This window comes from Panulirus ornatus, chromosome 68 (assembly GCF_036320965.1).
Source record: "Panulirus ornatus isolate Po-2019 chromosome 68, ASM3632096v1, whole genome shotgun sequence".
NCBI classification, from domain to species: Eukaryota; Metazoa; Arthropoda; class Malacostraca; order Decapoda; family Palinuridae; genus Panulirus; species Panulirus ornatus.
This window is the reverse complement of record NC_092291.1, coordinates 11,852,358-11,858,634: the sequence shown is the minus strand read 5'-3', so window position 1 is coordinate 11,858,634 and position 6,277 is coordinate 11,852,358.

Sequence of the window (6,277 nt, the reverse complement as noted above, 5' to 3'; positions counted from 1 at the left end):
GGTTGGAGTAAAGTGATGCCTGAATGAATGGGACGGAAGGCTTTTAATTCCACTGACTAATGGGAAGGTGCAGGAAGAACCATCCCAGGTATATGAGTGATATCTAAACATTGATGCGAATAAAACCCCTGTAGGTATGAAATAGCTGCTCATAAGAAAAAATCACGGTCCTATACAACACCCGCAGTAAGATAAAAGTAGGAGGAAGTGTACAAAATGGAGTCATCAGCGTAAGAATGAAAAGGGTTAGAAATGACAAAAGATCATTTACGGAGAGAAGAAATAGAGTATGCGATAGGACAGAACCCTGAGAGACACCAACTGATAGGGATAAAAGGGGGGGGGGGAAATGTCGCTTCAACACCCACCGCTGCAAGGGGTTGGTCAGATTGAAAGCAATACGTCAGGAAACAGAGAGGAGCAGAAAAAGCCAAAGGGAGGAAGGTTAAGAAATGGAGCCTTGTCGAATGCTTTGGGGATATCGAGAATCACCAATAAAGACACGTTAAAGTCTATGAGACAGGAGGATCAGAGGGGAATCAAACAGGAGACCTCGTACCGCGAAAGCCATATTGGTAATCTGAAGGAAGAGAATGGGATTCGAAGCGTCAGAAGTGTGTAGAGCTTCACAACCTCGACACAAAATATTAGAAGGGTTAGAACGGCCTTCTCTCTTAGGGACAGGCTACTCCAAAGTATGTTTTCAAGAAAAAGGAAGAGTGTGGATATTCGAACGAAGTTAAAATAGGCGAACACGGACTGGGGCAAGCTCAGAGGTAGTGAGGTAAGCTCAGAGGTATTGGGACAAGCTCAAAGGTATATACATTCCCCTAAGGCTTGAGGAGGTATGCCACCTGGGCCGTACGGCTCGCAAACTTGAAGCTGGTAGAGTGCCCGGCTGTACTCTGTGAGGTCACACAACAAACCACTTTCCACAATACGTCCCACCCTCACCAGAGAAAAACTTGGCTACCTGCCTTCACTTTTACAACAAACACTGAGTGTTAGAGAACTGGAGAACCAAGGCACGACCCATAGGCACAACGGTACAGTTCCATAACACGACCCTTGAGCATGTCGGTACATCCTTTGAGTATATAAGAAAAGGAAAAGTAGATCATAGGGTCCTTTCGGGATGTTTGTATTCAGAAGGACCAGAAGCAGAGAGGTTAGTTGGATAAGAGTACGAAAGCAAACAGATGACTTATGGAGAAATACCTGCAAACTTTGTACGTAACTAATGGAGAGCAAATGATGTCAGTATTTTAGAATTTCGTAGGTTTATTCTTAAACGTATCTATGGTGTTCCTTTAAGCTAATTTTATTGAAAAATCATCCCATATGTTAAGTCCTGTTGAGGGAAAACAATTCAGCAGCATTCACAGGAGAAGTTAACCCCTTGAGCACGACGTAAAGGCCTTTTGGTATGATGACCTAGCCTTTAAAAGGGTCAAGGGTCATGCCATTATACATTAGGGTCGTACAGTCGTCTTTAATGGGTCAACGTCGAAGATATAGCGATGGAAAGGCACAAAGTGATATGATGAGAGGTGTTGTGAAGTACCTGAAGGTTCCATGAACAGAGAACACAGATGTGACTCCTGGTAACCCCAGGTTGAGGTAACAGAGCAACACTGTGGAAGAAACAAAGCTCTAAGAAATCTAACTTGAAAAACAGAGATAGTTTGAAATGAGAAGTTGAATATCACAGTAAATGCTGCTTTGCGAAAGGTACAGAGAGTGGAATAAAGTCAAATGAATGATTTAAAAAACGATGCTTATGAATAACACGAAAACAAATGAGGATCACATAAAAAAGGACGAACTATTTCAAGCGATCTATTTTGAAGTGTGATAAACAGGTGGAGAAGAGGTCCTTGCGAAAAGTGAAGGTGTACGAGACAAGTCTGGAGACTGCCTGTGGCAAAGGGGGTGAAGAGACTATTCTGAAACACAAAGTGTGGACGATAGTAGCTGAGTTTTGGATTTTGGTACTGTAAGATTGGTTATACGAAGGATACGTATGGGCGAAAGGACAACTTTGCAAAGGGAAAGGCAAGAAGAGAAGTAACGAGTAAATTAAACGGGAAAGCTGAGGTACCGGTGGAATGGCGAGTGAGATGGTGAAGAATGGAGGTGAACCTGATGTTGAATGGGTTTGGAAAGTGTGTGAGACACCATAGAGAAGTAGTGGTGCGACAGGTGACTGGACGAAAACAGTAATCGTTCTTTTGTGTAAAGGTCAAGGAAGTAGAAGTGACTGGTGAGAGAATTACGGAGGATTAAATCTCCGTAACATGACTGGCAGACCATATAGCAGGTCTGCAATAACAGAAGTAAACTAAACCTTCAGTAGGTGAAGAACAAGATGAAGTAGCCTAGGAACATCAGAGCAGATGTTTACACTTAGCTAGGCTGTGGAACAACGTTCTAGAGAAAAAGGTAGAGATTTTATGCAGAAAAGGCATATCGTAAGGTTAACTAAAAAGCCCTTTGGGAAGTTCTGACTACATGATATGTTTAGAAGCAATGTTTGTGTAAGAGTGAATGGTGGTATGACTAAGTAGTTTTATGTAGAGGTAAGATTATGTCGTGGGCGTGTAATGTCACCAGTGTGGTCCAATTGTTTTTCTTTATGGAAGGTGCCATACGTGAGACACGAGTGAGGTCGGGTGATGACAGTATACTGATAAATACGGTGCTACACCTGGGATTGGTTGCCCATGGGACGACCGCCGTGGCTAGAGTTCGTGAATCATGAGTTGTGATGTGCGTGAGGCTGGAGATGTGGATGTGTCGTTACTCTCTCCTCACGGATGAACTAAAACGTGTAAAAGTGCAAAAAAGTTTCGAATTGTTTATATTACACTGAAAGATCGCACAAGCTTTACTGTTCAAAGGCTGTGTCAGTGGACCCCAAAGGCTATATGAAGTTATCACATCCAATGAAACTGAGGAAATAAAATAAAAAAGACAAATAAGAAAAGATAGGTATTGTACTTTACCGTTTATGCAAGAGATGGGCACTATGGAGTAGACCAACCTGTACCACAGTTTTGTCGAATAACAAATTACTCGCTGACGACTTCCCCCACCTTGATAACCACACCCCATCTGACAGTACATTATCCGTGGGTGTACATGTATTCTAATGGGTTGTGAACTAATGCACCGAATAGTACCCCACCCTATAAGAACCATACTTACATACATACGTTTGAAAGACCCTTGTTCTCTTGTTTTCTGCAAGAAATGAAACTATTTCTTTATGATTGTGGGTTTATGTGGGCTGATATGAAAGCGTCTGAGCTGGTGTGTACGCGTTCTGTTAAACTATTTCAATTTATCTTTACCGGTTATTGCATCACCGTCTAAATGACAGAGTACATTACCTAAGACATTGAAAAAAAAAACTGCTTTGACCAACAAGAGGTCGCTTACACGCAGACGAGGTCAAAAGCACCTTGACCCAGACGAGGTCAAAGACACCTTGGCCTAGACGGGATCTGTCACCCCTCAAGAAACCAACAGATGAACCAATCAAATGGACTTCATGATGCTTTAGCGATACCACTACACTCCTACACATTTAATACCCAAAGTGAAGTGTGAGACGGGTTCTCAGCCCAAATGAGAAGTAAACATAAAGAAGAAATATATCATCACAGAAAGTCTACATAATATGTTGTAACCTTTTGGCCTCCTAGATCTTAGCTACCAATGGAAACGCTGACAGAAGCTTATTAGATAGCGTCGCGGATCACATGTCCCTCCCCGGCATGACTCGGATAACAGTACGTCCACCCTCACATCGCTCCTGGACCAGGCGGTCAGTCAGCCTGAGGCCAAAACAATGCGCCTATCACCTTATGATGTAATACGTGTGATACAAAACTTTCACATTGTCACACACACAAATATATATATATATATATATATATATATATATATATATATATATATATATATATATATATATATATATAATCGCTGTTTCCCGCGTTAGCGAGGTAACGCCAGGAAACATACGAAGAATGGCCCTTCCTTTCATGTAAACACACACACATACACACATATATATATATATATATATATATATATATATATATATATATATATTATATATATATATACATAAAATACACACACACATATATATATATATATATATATATATATATATATATATATATATATATATATAAAAGACCATATACGCACATATACATATCAACATACACATACACACAGGCATTTACATATATACACATGTACATATTCATACTTGCTTTGCCTTCATCCATTTCTGTCGCTACCCCGCCCAAATGAAACAGGACCATTTTCAGTCCTAGTTTTACCCAGAATCTTTTCCAGACTCCTGCACGCCAGCAGGGCTGCGCTACTTCCAGAAGTAGGAAAATACTGTATGCTTTGGAGTGAGATTTTTTTTCTTTTGTACGAGACTGTACTCTCAATGATACAGCCACGCTGAGGTGACCAATTATGGCGTAACCTCTTGCAGGCGGAACCCAGCAATATATATATATATACATATATATATATATATATATATATATATATATATATATATATATATATAAATAATGTGATTCCTTAGTAAACAGAACCGCCATGTGTCAAGTAGTTGCTTCTGAACACGACTGCCAACGTGTTCGAGGGTCCTGCATACTTTTCTTTGCCACATTTGTTACTCGCTGGTTCTCGCCATCAGAGTTTGATATCAGAGCCGATCAGTGACAGTTACTAACATCCGAGTCAGAGAGCCTTGTATAACACTTGAGTTTCCTCCTGTCTCTGGCTTGGTAAACTGGATTTGATTTGATGTTGCCAACGATTCGAATTCAGAATCTTTTTTTTTTCTCCCCCGAATCTCGTTTGTTCCCTTCTCTTGTAGATGAAGCTGCCGATAAAATGCTTTGTCAGAACCGTCATTTCCATTCCTGTTTGTTTTCGGCGATTTCTGGTAGATCCTCTTCTTGGAAACTTACGGAATTTCATGGCAGAGGGATAATAGCTGAGCACACACCAGATGCATGTGCCACTTCAAACAATCACCTGTGCAACCAGTGAAAAATATTTCAGTTATGAATTCAAGCATTCCTGGGAGTGATTTCTTAACAGTGAGGGATTCGTCGTATAGAATAAATGCGAACTCATAGTACCATGGTATACAATAAACGCACAATCTGGTATCGTCGTTAATATTACGAAAGGGTATACTAGGCTCCAGGGTTGACGGTACGACCATTGAGTATCATGACGTGTCCCTTAAGGGTAGGTGAAATAACGCGCTAATTTACCCAAGGGTGGTTCCGTGTGATCCAAATTGTTGCCATTGCTCTAAAGGGACTGAAATTCGTGTAATCATATTGCCAGTTTACTCAACCTGACCCCAGTTATGTAAATCCATCTGTAGCTCTGTAGGTCATATCATTTGATTAATCTTTGTCACATTTTTGCAGTAAAATCATGTTTACCTTAAATGCTGGTGTGTAGCAGTATTTCTACAACTGTTAAGTTACTGAAGTTCATTATATTTATATAAACAATCGTTAAACTAAGGTGGTTTAACCTACAAAATACCTTTCATCTGTAGAAGTGTAATGTATTTCCTCAATACAACTAGATGCCATACAGGAGAATGTTTCCATAACACTGTATTCCTTTATTTTCGCGATGGCGTTGTAATGTGTGTCAAATCTTTAACAAGGTAATGCAGGACGGTGGTCGTAAAACGTCGGCCGAAACTTGTTAGCCTGATGTATGCCGCTTCTGTTTACTGTATACATGTTGCACAAAGCTACAATCCTCATAGAAGTCTGCTTAAAACGTCAGCATTACTGGCTTAACGTTGCATCGCCTAAAAGCTAAAATTCAGGAGTGAATCATGAAAAGTATTTAACAACGAGAAGTTACGCTGTGAGGGTCGTGTCGTGATGTGTGGCTGGCTGTTGGCTGTGTTTGTGACGTGTTTAGTTGGTTGTGTTGTTACGATGTGAGGGTCCTAAAGTGTGTGATTGATGGCAGTGTTACTTCATAACATTTGGCTGCTGATCAGCCACTACAGTGTTACGTTCTGAGGGTCGTAACGTGTGAAGTTAAAAGTAGTGCCACTTACGAGTGTGTGTGGCTGATCACAGTGTTACGTTGTGGGCGTTGTGATGTGGTCTGGACGTGTGTGTGTGTGTGTGTGTGTTGGATGGTAGTGCTATGCTGTGAGGGTCATCACGTGATGTGCGTGGCTAATGGAACTGTT